This window comes from Hyperolius riggenbachi, chromosome 11 (assembly GCF_040937935.1).
Source record: "Hyperolius riggenbachi isolate aHypRig1 chromosome 11, aHypRig1.pri, whole genome shotgun sequence".
NCBI lineage: Eukaryota > Metazoa > Chordata > Amphibia > Anura > Hyperoliidae > Hyperolius > Hyperolius riggenbachi.
In genome coordinates this window covers 102,353,690-102,370,776 of record NC_090656.1, presented here as the reverse complement: position 1 = coordinate 102,370,776, position 17,087 = coordinate 102,353,690, and positions in this window count along the sequence as shown.

Genomic DNA, 17,087 nt, shown 5'->3' with positions numbered 1-17,087 from the left:
TAAGTGGTTGCCTTAACCCGGCAACCCATACTAGTGAGTATATTTCTTATTGCTGCTACCTTGGCATTATTTTATCATCAATAATACATTATTGGTGCTCTCGATTGTGGTTTTCCTTTCTTTTACATGTCATATCATGTGATCGAGATCCAGAAGAGGATGTCGGCATTGCAACGCCGCTCGGTGGTGGAGGAAGAGGAGAGCAGATCCAGCACCTGGAACAGGTAAATACGAAATCACTCTCTCTGCCCGCTCTGCTTTAGGATGCCAGGCTGGTGGAGACACAGGGGAGACACACACAACAGAATCTAAATTCAACAGGCAACACCCTGCTCTATGGTCTACCAAAAAACAGGCTAGTACCTCTCCAATCCCTTCTAAATTCAGCGGCCCGCCTCATTCACCTTTCCACACGCTCTTCCGATGTAGCCCCACTGTGCCATTCTCTCCACTGGTTACCCATTACCCAGAGGATCCAGTTCAAACTCCTGACTCTAACATACAAAGCCCTCCACGAGTTGTCTCCTCCATTCATCTCCTCAGTAAACTCAAGATATTGTCCCTCCCGCAACCTTCGCTCCTCCCAAGAAATTCTCCTGGCCTCGAAGCTGATCACCTCCTCTCATGCTCGCATCCAGGACTTTACATGAGCATCATCCCTTATCTGGAACTCTCTTCCACAGCCTGTACGTCATGCTCCAAGCCTGGGCATCTTCAAACGCACTCTTAAAACACACCTTTTCAGACAAGCTTATAACATTCTATAGCCCTTATTTACTTATCTGTCACAATGTAATCAGAGGCAAAGGGTCACTGCCTCATCCATCCTCCACCCCCTTACCTAGTGTGTCCCCCACTACCCCTTAGATTGTAAGTTCGCAAGGGCAGGGTCATCCTCCTAATGTTCACTCTTTTTGTAACAATATTTGTGCTGCTTGGAACTCTGCTGTACATTTGTTAGTTGTATCTATGTTCCCCTTGTCGTCTTATTGTGCTTTGTAAAGCGCTGCGGAATATGCTGGCACTATATAAATAAAAAATAATTATTAAAAAATAATAAAAGGGAACCTAAAGTGAGAGGGCTATGGAGGCTGCCATATTGATTTCCTTGTAAACAATGCCAGTTGTCTAGCAGCCCTGTTGATCTTCTGGCATAGGTAGTGTCAAAACCCTGGAACAAGCATATGGATAATCCAGTAAAGTCAGTCAGCTGAGTCAACCTGATCTGCTACATGCGTGTTCAGGGTCTACAGCTAAAAGTATTAGAGACACAGGATCAGGAGGATTGGCAGGCAACTAGTTTTGTTTAAAAGGAAATAAATATGGCAGCCTCTATATCCTTCTCACCTCAGGTTCCCTTTAAACTTGATGCATCACTTCAAGAACAAACTATGCTAATAATGGCCATAGCCAGATTTTCTGAGGAATAAAATAAAGAAGATGTGTGTTTGACAGAGTTAAATCAGTATATATTTTGTTAACGAGTCTCCGGTCAGTATTCATCTCTTTAGTGTAACCTACAATAAAAATCAATTTTGTTAATGAGATAATATTGAGAGTGGGATAACATCAAGCCAGTGACCTTACTACAATCCAATACTCAAATCTCTACTGGGAAGAGTCTTGTCTGCTTAATGAATATTGAAAAAGACTAACTTTTTAATAAATTGTAGACCTTAAACAAGTTTAAACGTGACCAATTAATTGCAGTTATGAAACCTGGACAATGCTAGCACTTCCCTGGGTACTTTATGTTGAAAGGATGTGTAAAATTGAATTTATTTTATTTATTTATTTTTTGCAAAAGAAAAAAAAATATTTTCCACTTAACAATATATAGTACATTGAAAGGCTTGACTACCAACATCTTGCTTACATTTTTTTCTAATTACAAAACACAGTCATTTCAATGTGTTTCTAACAGAGTGTGAAATAGTAGTGTACAAGTTACTGCTATTTACTTAAAGAGGAGCTTTCAGCCATACTATCTCAGGAAAAAAAAACAACAAATATACAGGATCTTCTCAAAAAATTAGTATATTGTGATAAAGTTCATTATTTTCTGTAATGTACTGATACACATTAGACTTTCATATATTTTAGATTCAAATACACACAACTGAAGTAGTTCAAGCATTTTATTGTTTTAATATTGATGATTTTGGCATACAGCTCATGAAAACCCAAATTTCCTATCTCAAAAAATTAGCATATTTCATCCAACGAATAAAAGAAAAGTGTTTTTAAAACAAAAAAAAAGTCAACCTTCAAATAATTATGTTCAGTTATGCACTCAATACTTGGTCGGGAATCCTTTTGCAGAAATGACTGCTTCAATGTGGCGTGGCATCAGCCTGTGGCACTGCTCAGGTGTTATGGAGGCCCAGGATGCTTCGATAGCGGCCTTAAAGCGGACCCAAACCAAACATTTTTTTTTTTAATGTACCGTAAGTATTTAGTTGCACCACTCTGACACATACAAAGATAAATAAACACTCCTTCAAACCTATGATCATTTCAGTGCCTGCATGTCCCCCTTCTCTTTTCATAGCTATATATATACTGGGGGCAGCCATTAGCAATTCCTCCATTGCCAGACATCATCTACTCCACTAGTTTGCCGGAAAAATCCTGGCAATTTGAAAGGAAGGGATGGGTTCCTCAAATAAATGTAAAATATTTTATATTTGTCATCATGCAGCTGAAAAAAGGCTGCTATTTATTATTATAATTTAGAAAATAGATTTTATTTCTGAAATCTTGTATTTTTAATTTGGGTCCACTTTAAGCTCATCCAGAGTGTTGATCTTGCGTCTCTCAACTTTCTCGTCACAATATCCCACAGATTCTCTATGGGGTTCAGGTCAGGAGAGTTGGCAGGCCAATTGAGCACAGTAATACCATGGTCAGTAAACCATTTACCAGTGGTTTTGGCACTGTGAGCAGGTGCCAGGTTGTGCTGAAAAATGAAATCTTTATCTCCATAAAGCTTTTTAGCAGATGGAAGCAAGAAGTGCTCCAAAATCTCCTGATAGCTAGCTGCATTGAAACTGCCCTTGATAAAACACAGTGGACCAACACCAGCAGCTGACATGGCACCCCAGACCATCACTGACTGTGGGTACTTGACACTGGACTTCAGGCATTTTGGCATTTCCCTCTCCCCAGTCTTCCTCCAGACTCTGGCACCTTGATTTCCAAATGACATGTAAAAGTTGCTTTCATCCGAAAAAAGTACTTTGGACCACTGAGCAACAGTCCAGTGCTGCTTCTCTGCAGCCCAGGTCAGGCACTTCTGCCGCTATTTCTATTTCAAAAGTGGGTTCATGCTTTCATCTGCTGAATAGCTTTATAGAGATGAAGATTTCATTTTTCAGCATGACCTGGCACCTGCTCACAGTGCCCAAACCACTCACAGTAAATGGTTTACTGATCATGGTATTACTGTGCTCAATTGGCCTGCCAACTCTCCTGACCTGAACCCCATAGAGAATCTGTGGGATATTGTGAAGAGAAAGCTGAGAGACGCAAGACCCAACACTCTGGATGAGCCTAAGGCCGCTATCGAAGCATCCTGGGCCTCCATAACACCTGAGCAGTGCCACAGGCTGATTGCCTCCATGCCACGCCGCATTGAAGCAGTCATTTCTGCAAAAGGATTCCCGACCAAGTACTGAGTGCATAACTGAACATAGTTATTAGAAGGTTGACTTTTTTTGTTTTAAAAACACTTTTCTTTTATTGGTCAGATGAAATATGCTAATTTTTTGAGATAGGAATTTTGGGTTTTCATGAGCTGTATGCCAAAATCATCAATATTAAAACAATAAAAGGCTTGAACTACTTCAGTTGTGTGTAATGAATCTAAAATATATGAAAGTCTAATGTTTAACAGTACATTACAAAAAAGATTGAACTTTATCACAATATGCTAATTTTTTGAGAAGATCCTGTATAAGTAGATAAATACTTGCTCTACTACAGGAGCAAAAATGGCAGTGAAAATCATTTTGTAATATGTTTGTGATTTTTTTTCCAACTTTAATGCTAAAAATAATTTATTTTTTTTTTGCGTTTTTCACAAATTTTCACAAATTTGTTTCCTTTGAGCATTTTGTGAAAACAGGTATTTCCACATATTTTTTGAAACCGGTAAAAGCATTTTCAATGCAAAAATGACTTCAGTAAAAATTTGCAAGCAACATTGTAAAAAAAAAAGAAAAAAAATATTTCATTAACCTCTTCAGGACCACAGGTTTTACCCTCTCTAGAGACCAGGCAATTTTTTATAAAATAGGCCACTGCAGCTTTAAAGCCAAGTTTCAGGGACGCACAACACCGCACACAAGTGATTCCCCCCCCCCCCCTTTATCCCCACCAACAGAACAGAAGCGGATCGCTTCTGTGTCACATGGCTGTCCCCAGTACAGCGCTGCTGTAGATCGCAGTGCTGTACATGCTAATTAGACAGCGGTTTTGCCGCTGGGAGACTGAAGGACACTTTTTCAATCGATTTTCCATCCGATCGATTTCTGATTCAATTTTTCGATCAATTTCCGATTCGATTCTGTTATCTTTTCTTATCTGCTTCCATTCACTTCTATAATAAATTGATCAGAAAAACGATCAAAAATAAGATCGGACATGTCGGAAATTATCTATCAAACCATCCATCTAACACAAACTTGTGTGGTGTGCACCTAGCATAATGCTGGGCATACACTGCTTGATTCTGCCACTCGATTCTCCTGCTCTATCAATTCCCCGCTCGATTCCGCAGGCGATTCTCTTATCTTCTGCTTGTTTTTCTTCTCTTTTACCATTGTGTTCAAAATCTAACAGAAAATTGTATAGGGTGTACCTAGCATTAGAGTTTTCATACATTACAGGGTCTGTGGCAAAGCATCATAAGATCAGCGGCCAATGTCTTCCCAGCTGGCCTCCTCTCCCAATTCTGGTATCCACAATTACTTATATAGTCTCATGTACAGTAGTTCCACAGTGCATGTGTAAAAAATATAATAGACTCATCTAAGCGTATCAGTCTTAAAATTTAATGTCAAATCCGTTTAAAAACAATAAGAAAAAATCACTCACATCAGGTCCCTTGTGACAGGGACCCAGAGCGAAATACAGCCTAATGAATACCACAGGACGCCGTCCAGCCAGATGTCCGCCTCGCTCGACCGGTTTCACTGCTATAGTTTCCTCAGGGGCTAGAAGATCAAATGGCTGGATTGGCAAATATATACCTTTTCATATTTAGCAGAGGGCACTTCCTGGAACATGGTGCTGTGATTTTAAATGGTTGCGCTGATATAATTCATTATTGTATATATAACCTTGCACAGTTGGTATATCTGGCAGCACCATTGTTGCTTAACTGGCCTATCTTGGTTTGTTTTTTTAATTTTTCGTATTCATCCTTGGCAATTATAAGTTGTCAAAGAAATAGATGTTTGAATTTATGGCTAATCGCAATGCCAATATTGGAGATATTTTTGAGGGAAAGAATGAGAATGAGCTGATCCCTCAGGATAATATGGAATCTATATTTAAAGATTTGAGTGTATCCTGTGAGAAAAAGTTGGCAGCTTGGTGGGACGTATCATCATTGGAAAGATATTATAGAGCTGGGCATGTCCCACGGAGATGTCGATGGGAATTCATGGTAAATGAGGGAGACCGTATAGCTTTGTATGATAAGGAATGGCTGAGATTTTTTAATAAATGTGGAAAATAACTATTGGGTATGCTAATTAAGAGTAAAAAGGTCAAATTGAACAAGTTCAACACTGATATTGACCTTATAAATAACAAGTTGGAGGCTCATAAAGATACTGCTGAATATAAACAATTGTCGAAAGACTTACAAGGGTATCTTTAAAAAGTAGATTTGAAAAATAAAAAACAAAAACGTTTTTTCGAGACTTGGAAGATTACAAACAAGGAAAATTATATAAATGGCAAAGAGTAGGAGAAAAAATTGTAGCTGTGCAAAACCCCACAAAAAATCCTGAGGAAAATCCCCCAAATAAAAGAGGGATCATAAATAGAGACATTAAAAGGGTCCAAAAATATGAGGGCTTAGGAGCAAGACCAAAAATAGGTTATTATAGGAATATGTATGAAAAGAAAAAGGAACAGGAATATAGGAATTATTATACTGTAACAAGGATAGAAGTAAAATTGATTATACATCTAAACGAGATGATAGGACGTATAATAGCCCCGTGGAACGTCCATATCATTAGACATTTTTTGCTACAATAAAGAGAAATAATATTATGATGACGACACTTTATACCAATGTGCAATTGCATGCTTTATTTAATTATTGATATGGTTGTGTATCCACGCAAAGGAGATTTCTCCATCCTTCGCTGAGTATGAAAGCTTTCACATGTAAGGTTCAACTCTTTTTCCCCAAATCTGCACTCAGTATATGTCACAAAGTAAAAGGTTAACTTTAAATTTGTTCTTAAAAGAATTAGAGCGTTATCTTTACAAGACAAGCCTCCTGTATACTTTGGTAGTCATATATTAATTTGTCCTTTCAAAACTGGAATATTTAATTAATTCTTTCAGACTCCAGATTCTATTTCTACGCTTTGAGGATTGATTTATTGCTTAAGAAGAATCCTTATCAATGTTACCCTTGATATTTAATAAAACAAAAACAATGAAAAAGTGCATAATTATTTGCCTATTAAATATGAAATATGGTTTTTGGCAGATTGTGGGTAGAAATCATTCTATCAAAAGAAATCATTTTTAACCAAAGGCAATCCATTAATGCCACATAATTTAAATGTCGATCAATGGCCAAACCATGCGTTTATACACCGTATCATTTTATATCGCTTGCTTTGTTTCTGAGGCAAGAATAGGGAATGATAAATAATTGAAATTTAAGTTTGTCCATTTTATGCATAAACAAAAGTTAAAGCATTAAAAAAAAGGTTTTCATATGTTTAATCGACATCTTTCAAGAACAGCCAGAGGTAGACATTTAAGTACGGTCCCTGCTTTTTTTTATTACCTTGTAGCCCTTGGGAGAGATACAGAAAACCTGACGCTTTTGGATTCTTAAAGGAAAACTGTAGGGAGAGGTATGTGGAGGCTGCAATATTTATTTCCTTTTAAACAATACCAGTTGCCTGCCAGCCCTGCTAGTCTATTTAGCTGCAGTAGTGTCTGAATCACACCACAAACAAGCATGTAGCTAACCTTGTCAGATCTGACAATAATGTCAGAAACACCTGATCAGCTGCTTTTTCAGGGTCTATAGCTGAAAGTATCGGAGACGGAGGAAAAGCAGGATAGTCAGGTAACTGGAATTGCTTAAAAGAAACTAAATATGGCAGCCTCCACATACCTTTTCGCATAGGTTCAGGAACATGGACCCTGATGCACTAAATGGATGGTAAAGTTGCTGTGCGCAGGCAGTGGTACTAACGCAGGGGGGGCACCATCTGTTAACTTATTAGTGCTACATGCGTTACCCAGGTTGTGTCATGCTATGCGTTACTATATAACATGTAGTGCATGGTTTTTCTATCCTGTACAAGCAGCAAGTGGTAGAGCTTGCTTCTATTTGTGTATATACTCCTTGATTAGCTGATGTTACGTTAAATCCCTAATTAATTCTACTGGATTTTTTACTAAAGCTGAGTAAGGGATTATACCATCAACAAAATTAGTATATTTGATGCAACCATTTAACATTTTTTGGGGAAAAAGTCAATCATGTGTCCCACAGATCTGTGCTTAAAGTATGGTGCTAGCAGAGATAGCTCGAATGGTTCGCCGATGAACAGTTCCAGGCGGACATCAGCTTTCTGCATTTGCGGCGGTTAGCGAACAGATAGGGCAGTTCGATCCGCCCCCTATACCTCGTCATTGGGCTAAACTTTGACCCCCTACATCACAGTCAGCAGACACATGGCAGCCAATCAGGCTGCACTAACCCACGGACCCCCACCCCCATAAATGCAGCAGCACCGGCCATGTTCTCAGTCTGGTGCTGCTGCTGTAGTGAGTGGAAGGGAGAGTCATTGCTGCAGAGACAGAGAAAGGTAGCTAGGCTTTTATCTTCTGTTTATTACCCATAGCTGAAAGCACCCCAAATCAAAAGCACTTTTGAGGGCTCATATTTTTCTGTTTGTTCTCTTGTTTTTGAGACACTGGTCACACTGCACACAGGACGGCCTTAGTCATTGCTGGGCTGTGTAGTTCTACTATACACTTCTATAGATATTGCGAGCACCCTGCCTATCATAAGCTGTGCATAGCTTGCTACTGTATCTGTTATTGATATGTTTGTGTGGCTTACACTTACACTGCATACAGGCCACAGTGAATTGCTGGGCTTTGTAGTTCTACTATACTATTTTATCTATATTGCAAACAAGCCAGCACACTGTCTATTATAAGCTGTACTTAGCTTGCTACTGTATCTGTTATATCTGTGTATGTGGGTTACACTTACACTGCATACAGGCCACAGTGAGTTGCTGGGCTTTGCATTTCTACTATACTCTTTTTTTCTATATTGCAAGCAAGCCAGCACACTGTCTATCATAAGCTGTGCTTAGCTTGCTACTGTATCTGTTATTGATATCTGTTTGTGTGGGTTACACTTACACTGCCTAAAGGCCACAGTGAGTTGCTGGGCTTTGTAGTTCTACTATACTCTTCTATCTATATTGCAAGCCAGCACACTGTCTATCATAAGCTTTGCTATATGAGTGTGTTTGGGGCACACCCAAGATAATAATTTTGTTCTTTCATTGTGGACAGACCAAATTAGATCAGCTGGACAGTCACTGTTGTTCTGTCAGTGAGCTACCTCAGCTTAACCATATGGGCTGGAAAAATGATATCGCCTGCACTTTCGCCCACGTGCACACCAGCAAGGCCATCACTACACAAACAGCTGTTTGCGGTGCATTAAACAGTGAGTTTGGTCTATCAGTGTGAAGCAGTACACTACTTACACTACCTGATCAATGTATACACACGCAAGATGTTTAAAGCACTTTATGCCTATAATTTAGCAATGCAATGTGATTGTAACCGAGGTATTTTTTGGCAGGTATCCCAGTCCCCCATGCCCCCCTCCAGGTGTCAGACCCCTTGAAACAACTTTTCCATCACTTTTGTGGCCAGAAATAGTCCCTGTTTGTTTTAAAATGCGCCTGCCCATTAAAGTCTATGGCGGTTCGCCTGGTTTGCGTGAACTCGAACTTTTGCGGACATTCGCGTTCGCAGTTCGCGAACCCAAAATCTGAAGTTTGAGTCATCTCTGTGTGCTACCAAGAGAATAAGGGTGGTCAGAAATTCTAATTTTCTCTAATGCCGGTTAATCATTTCGTGGATTTTCGATCTCCGTTTTTCGATTCTGATTTCTGAGGAGTCTTTTTTGGGCATTTTTTTACATTCTCTGATTGCCCAAATACTTAAGAGTTGATTTTGCATTCTCTTATTGGTAGAATGCTTCAGAGTTCTGTGATTCGGCTAAAATTACTGAGTTGTGGTAATGCGGTATTTCCGCAGAAATACTATTTCAGATTTTGAGTTCTGAACTGAAATGCTGATTTCTGTCCGGAAATGGGGAAATGTTATTTTTGTTGAATCCAAGTAAGCATCCCTTCAAGAGAATGCCATAGAATGACCTCACCCTCTCATCTCATCTAAAGCTCACATAGACATGCGGTAAGCTGTGGTACCTGGCAGGCGTGCATACAATAAGGGCCCCAACTAAAAAGGGCACCAGATATAAACCGTATTAAAGTTATCATTTAGTAAAATGAGCGCCATTAAATATAGTTTATAATAGTGATATTCTACTATTCCCCACTGTAACCTCTATTTTTACGCTTACAAAAATGAGGACAAGTAAAAGTGGTAAAATATAGTTTAATTAATATACCGATTTTGTATTACTTTATTCATATAGTAAAACATCTTTAAGTCTTACCGATATTTTACTATAAACTAACCTCTTCCTACTTTCACACAGAACCCTCCCCTGGTGGTGCCTAACCCTAAGACCCCCCCCTGGTGGTGCCTAACCTTAACTCCCCCTTGGAGAGTGCTTAACTTTAATCCCCCATTTTCTTTGTGTAAAATATATTTGTATATGATTGTTTATGGTTTTATTTAACATAGAATAAAAAAAGATAAATGAGGAGTCAAATGTAAAAATAAACTTTTTTTTAATATATATAAGTATAAGTAAATTTGTTGAAAAATGATAAAAAGCGTAAACTGCTCGTTGTGGTGCAAAAAGTTGAAATGTTTTAGAAACAATTATACTGTTTAGAAACGAATATTTGTTTAATTATGGGTTACTGTAATCGATAAATCTGGTATGAACATGAAAATTAAAGTTAACAAGTATTATATTTGTTTTATGTAAGAGTGAACAGAGGCGCCAGCAGGATAAAAGGTTCTAAAAGGCTTAAAATCCCATAGGAGGTGGTGGTGGACTCGCCTCCCCGAAGCAGACAAGATACCGTCAGTTTTATGACAACAGGTTTATTAATATAATCCAAAACAAACAGTGCAACGCATTTCACGAGTATGTTCCCGCTTCCTCAGGCAATAAACAGATAGGAGTACACAGTATAGTCTCAAGGTCACGAATAGCGCCTCTGTCTATATTTGTTTTATATTTTTGCTAACTATTTTACAAACAAAATAATTGTTTTATATTAACTCAGTGCCCCTTTTTTTTGTAACACCATTTTATTGGGTCAAAAGATAGATACCGCAAGGGGTTGGATAAAGCCAATATGACATTATCAGAAAAAACAGTAGTGCAGCAAAATATCAAGCTTTACAGTTCCTGGTAGTCCAAGATAATAAAGTTGGCAGACAAAAGGGGTTTAGAATTGAAGTCTTGAAGAAGAAAAAAAACCTGTCCATATTTGAACTACTCAGAGCAAATAACTGATAGCTGAGTTCCCTCGACGAACCTATTATAAGGAAAAGAAAAGATACAACAAGTACTACTCAAAAACATCTGGAACCCCAAATCCCCAATGTTCAAGAAAGAAGGTCCAGTTAGGTTGCATGCTGCTCAAATTTAACTTGTCATTCGGGTAAGAAGGGCTCCACATAGACAGAGATAAAGAAAAAGAAAAAACATCCAGATAAATGAGAAGAGAGGTTCAGCTTAGGGAGAGATTAAGTATCGTTTCCAAGGGCCTCAAATCTTGTTGTATCTAAGTTCGGTATCTCGAAGCATAGAAGTTAATTTGTCCATTAGCTGAGACCAGTGGTGCTCACCGCCAGGTCATGATCACGCTTACGCGTGGATTCACGACCATTTTGACGCATTCCGCCTCGGACACGAAAATCCGTGAATAGAGTTTCAACCACGAAATTCTGCTTCGGCTACGCGTGAATGCGGACAGAAATCCGCATTCACGCTCGTGAAACCCGGCGCTGAAGTCGTGGTTTGCGGAAATGCGTCAAACTATGCGGAAGTGACACATTGCAGGCCAATCAGAGTGCCCCAGCCAGGCCCTAGCAACCAATCACAGGAGGGGAGCTATGCCCTCCCCTCCTGAATATAAAGCGGCGGCCATGATGGAAAAGCTCTGTCCTTGCTACTAGACTGTGGTGCTGAGAGGATTATCTCCAGGCCATTGTTGTTTGAGCAAGTGCATTTATTGTGTTAAAAACAAAGCGTTTTTTTTGCTAACACTGCTCTTATACTGTACACAGTTAGCTAGTCAGTGAGTGATTGCTGTAGTTAGTTGTAGTCAGTGTAGTGTAGTGGGAGTGTGGGAGTCTAGTGATTATTTAACTGTGTGTAGTGCTGTGCAGGCAGGTTCAGTGCTGCAGTGTAGTGGGAGTGGGGATTATCTGTGTGTAGAGTGCAGGCAGGCAGGTTAGTGCAGCTGCAGTGTTCACTTGTATATTCCAGTGACAGTTATACACTTGTACTATTTGCAGGCAGCCAGTCACACCGCCGGCGCCGCCACTCTCTGCCAGCGCTGTTCATTCATTCTGTCAGTGACCTTGTGCCGTGCCCAGTGCCCACTGCTCGCTCGCTGGCATATGAGCATCTCATTACACAGTGTGACATCCTTGTGTGCCCACTGCATACTTCAGTGACCTAGTTGTATATCCAGTGCCCACTGCTGTGCCCACTGCATCCTTCAGTGACCTTGTACTGTGGCCACTGCATCCTTCAGTGACCTAGTTGTATATCCAGTGCCCACTGCTGTGCCCACTGCATCCTTCAGTGACCTTGTACTGTGGCCACTGCATCCTTCAGTGACCTAGTTGTATATCCAGTGCCCACTGCTGTGCCCACTGCATCCTTCAGTGACCTTGTACTGTGGCCACTGCATCCTTCAGTGACCTTGTACTGTGCCCACTGCATCCTTCAGTGACCTTGTACTGTGCCCACTGCATCCTTCAGTGACCTAGTTGTATATCCAGTACCCACTGCTGTGCCCACTGCATCCTTCAGTGACCTTGTACTGTGGCCACTGCATCCTTCAGTGACCTAGTTGTATATCCAGTGCCCACTGCTGTGCCCACTGCATCCTTCAGTGACCTTGTACTGTGCCCACTGCATCCTTCAGTGACCTTGTACTGTGCCCACTGCATCCTTCAGTGACCTTGTACTGTGCCCACTGCATCCTTCAGTGACCTAGTTGTATATACAGTGCCCACTGCTGTGCCCACTGCATCCTTCAGTGACCTTGTACTGTGGCCACTGCATCCTTCAGTGACCTTGTGCTGTGCCCACTGCATCCTTCAGTGACCTTGTACTGTGCCCACTGCATCCAGTGATTCATTACTAGCAACATGTCTGGCAGGGTTTCGCGGGGTGAGAGGAAAGGGAGTTCAATTGCCTCAGCCACTTCTGGGACTGCTCCAAGTCCAGGGAGAGGACGCCCAGCTGTACGTGGTCGTGATGCAGCAGAAAAGGGGGCAGCAAAGCCTGGGCCGAGTCAGCGGACGCCATTGTCCAAATATTTTAAAGTTTCTGGTCCCCGTGTGGTGGTTGAGCAAATGGAACCTGACGTACTCATGGACATCATGACTTCCTCCCAGACCTCTACTGTGAGCACCACTCCAAGCAGTAGCAGCAGCAGCCAACATCCCACGCTTGTTGTGACATCCACCCCAGCACCCACTGGTCAGCAGCCCTCCCAGGATGACAGCGTTCTGTCCCTCAGTCCAGCATCTGGGAACCTGCTGATGCAAGAAGCACAGGACTTACTGGGGACTGATGTGGCAGAGATTGAGATCGGGCCACAATCACAAGCGTTGTTGAGTTCTGGTGATGAAGAAGAGGGGTCTGTGTCTGGGGATGTAGGGACAGAAGAGGAGGCGGGGGAGTCAGAGGAAGAGCTGGATTATGATGATGATGCTGCTGATGATGACGTTGTGGACCCTAACTATGTGCAGCCTGCTGAGTCCGTGGAAGAATGGTCAGAGCAGGATGACGAGTCACCTCGGCCTAGGCAAGGATATCGCCATATGTCAGGCAGGGGCAGGGGCATCGGCAGCAGTGGGCGTGGAGGAAGTAGACAGGACACTGCTTCAGCCGGCACCACCATCATGCAACCCCCGGCAACTACTACCACACATTGCTCCGCTGCACCCTCTGCTAGTGGGGGCCGCAGTAAATTAAAGTCACCAGTGTGGGATTGCTTTGAGGAATGTACTGATGACAAAAGGTATGCGGTGTGCAGGTTATGCAGCAAAAGATTGAGCCGTGGGAAAAGTCTGAGCAAGATGGGTACCTCATCCCTCCAGGGCCACCTGAGAAGCCGCCACTGCCGCGAGTATGCGGACTTTAAGAGGAAGCAGGCACTGCTGGCAGGGGTTCCTGAGAGCAGAAGGCCCACCAGCGCAGCAGCATCCTCCCTCCCTCAGGGTCGTGAATCCCCCACAGCAGCAGCAGTAGTAGCACGCAAGCACTCTTCCACCTCGGCTGCTCAGGACACAGACATTGAGGCTGGCAGCCAGTGTTCGTCTCTCTCCTCTGCCTCCCCTGCATCCCAGTGTCATCAGACCCTGCTGAGCGACACCTTTCAGGGTCTGACCAAGCCTCTGCCTCCAAGCCACAGGCGGATCCGCAAACTAAATGGCTTGCTGGCCCGGGCCATGGCATCACAGCTGCTTCCCTACTCCCTGGTGCAGGAGGGGAGCGCCATGCGGACGCTGCTCCAATTTGGCATCCCCGAGTGGCAAGTCCCCAGTCGCCACTATTTCAGCAGGAGCGCGATCCCAGCACTCCACAAGTTTGCGGTGGAAAACGTGGCCCGTTCCCTGGACTACTCTGTGGGCAAGCGGGTCCACGTGACCATGGACTCGTGGAGTAGCAGATTTGGGACAGGTCGCTACCTGTCCTTTACGGCCCACTGGGTGACACTGATGGAAGGGAGGGAGGACAAGAGCGCATCAGCCCAGCTAGTGGTGCCACCACGCGGGATCAGGGGGGATGCAGAAGGGTCCTGTCACGACACTCCCTCAGCACCCGGAAAGCAAGCCCGCCTCGGCAGCAGCAGCGCCAAGCCTCGGCACTGCCAAGCCCTTTTAAAATTGGTGACCCTGGGGAAGGAGAGGCTTACGGCCACCAACGTCCTGGCCGCCCTCAGGAAGCAGGAGCGGAGGTGGCTGACCCCCAGAGGCCTGGAAGTGGGGTATGTGGCAGCCGATAACGGGGCCAACCTGGTGGCAGCAGTGCAGCAGGGAAACCTCCAGCACATCCCCTGCTTGGCCCACGTGCTCAATCTTGTGGTGCAGCGCTTCTTGCGCACCTACCAGGGGATGAGCGAGCTGCTGCAGGATGCCCGGGCGGTGGTACGCTTTTTCCGCCTGTCAGCCACTGCCTCTGCACTCTTGTCCACCTTACAGCAGCAGTATGGAAGGCCACAACACCGGATGATCATCGACATGCCAGTTCGCTGGAATTCGACTCTGGCCATGTTGGAGCGGCTGTGTCAGCACAGGCTGGCTCTTAGGGCCTACATGCTAGACCCAAGTGTCCCCAGCAACCAGCAAGTCCAAATGATTACTGCCACTCAGTGGACACTGATGCAGCAAGTATGCCTGGTGCTGAGTCCCTTCCTGGAGGCAACCAAGATGGTCAGTGAGGAGCGGGCCTCTGTGTGCCAGTGGGTGCCCTTGGTTTGTCTACTGGAGCAGGCAATGGACAATTTAATTGAGCGTGGGGATGAAGCCCTGAGGCAGTTGGAAGAACAGGAGCAGATGGCAGCACAGTCCAGCTCAGAGGAGGGCTCACAGCAGGTAGTGGAAGAGTTGGAGGTCCCTAACCTGAATGAGGAGGAGGAGCAGAGTGCAGCAGGCGTTGTACGTGGATGGCGGTTTGAGGAGGACAACGACATGGCACAGGAAGAGGACAGGCATGCGTTATGGGACAATGGCGAGGACGAGGAAGATCTTGCTGGCAGGGCCCACTTGTTTCCCATGGCTGTGCACATGTTGCGCTGCCTTCGCAGGGACCCCCGGGTGATCCAGATGCGTTCAAGGGAGGACATCTGGATTACCTTGATGCTTGATCCCCGTCTGAAGGGGAAGCTGGGAGACTTAATGACGCCATCCACCACCGAGCAACGCACAAGGGAGTTGAAGGAGGCCCTTGTGCGCAGACTACTGGAAGCATTCCCCCAGCATTCCACCCCCACTGTAACTGCTCTGCCAAGCCAGCAAGAGGTGCCTGCCATTGCCTCTAGCAGCACAACAACAACCACCAGCAGCAGCAGCAACTGGCGCCCCGGAGACCTGAAGAGCCTAAGCAAGAGCCTGTATGCAGTGCAGCAGCCCAGAACAGAGGTGCCCGCCACAGCATCCACCACCAACCAGCACAAGCAACGACTGACCACCATGGTGTCTGACTATATGGGGTCATCCAGCGGGCTCAATGACACCGACAGCCCCGTGGACCCCTTGGAGTACTGGGTCAAGAGACTGGACATCTGGAGCGAGCTTTCCCAGTACGCCCTGGAACTCCTATCCTGCCCTCCTTCCAGTGTCCTCTCAGAGAGATGCTTTAGTGCGGCCGGTGGCGTGGTCACAGAGAAGCGCTCTCGGCTCTCCCACGCCTCTTTGGACAAACTCACCTTCCTGAAAATCAACCAGGCTTGGGTGGAAGGTGAGTTCCTGGCCCCTATTGTCGGACACAGGGGGACATGAAGTGGCTGCTGCATGTGCTGTTGTTAACTATGCCTGCCTTTATAAAGACATTTACTACCTGCCTAGTGCCTACCTTGGTTAATTTTTTGGTGTTATGGTACTACTACCAGTAAGTTGCCATGGTCCTCCTTCTGAGCTGCTGAACTGACCGCCCACTTTGTCCTCCTGACTCAGTCGCTACTACACTCTGCGTTCACACTGCCCGGGTCGCCGGGTGCATTTAATTTTTTGGCCAGCACTATGACGCTGTGCTACTACTACTGTGCTGCTGCTGCTGAACTGACCGCCCGCTTTGTCCTCCTGACTCAGTCGCTACTACACTCTGCGTTCACACTGCCCGGGTCGCCGGGTGCATTTAATTTTTTGGCCAGCACTATGACGCTGTGCTACTACTACTGTGCTGCTGCTGCTGAACTGACCGCCTGCTTTGTCCTCCTGACTCAGTCGCTACTACACTCTGCGTTCACACTGCCCGGGTCGCCGGGTGCATTTAATTTTTTGGCCAGCACTATGACGCTGTGCTACTACTACTGTGCTGCTGCTGCTGAACTGACCGCCCGCTTTGTCCTCCTGACTCAGTCGCTACTACACTCTGCGTTCACACTGCCCGGGTCGCCGGGTGCATTTAATTTTTAGGCCAGCACTATGACGCTGTGCTACTACTACTGTGCTGCTGCTGCTGAACTGACCGCCCGCTTTGTCCTCCTGACTCAGTCGCTACTACACTCTGCGTTCACACGGCCAGGTCGCCGGGTGCATTTAATTTTTTGCCCAGCACTATGACGCTGTGCTACTACTACTGTGCTGCTGCTGCTGAACTGACCGCCCGCTTTGTCCTCCTGACTCAGTCGCTACTACACTCTGTGTTCACACTGCCCGGGTCACCGGGTGCATTT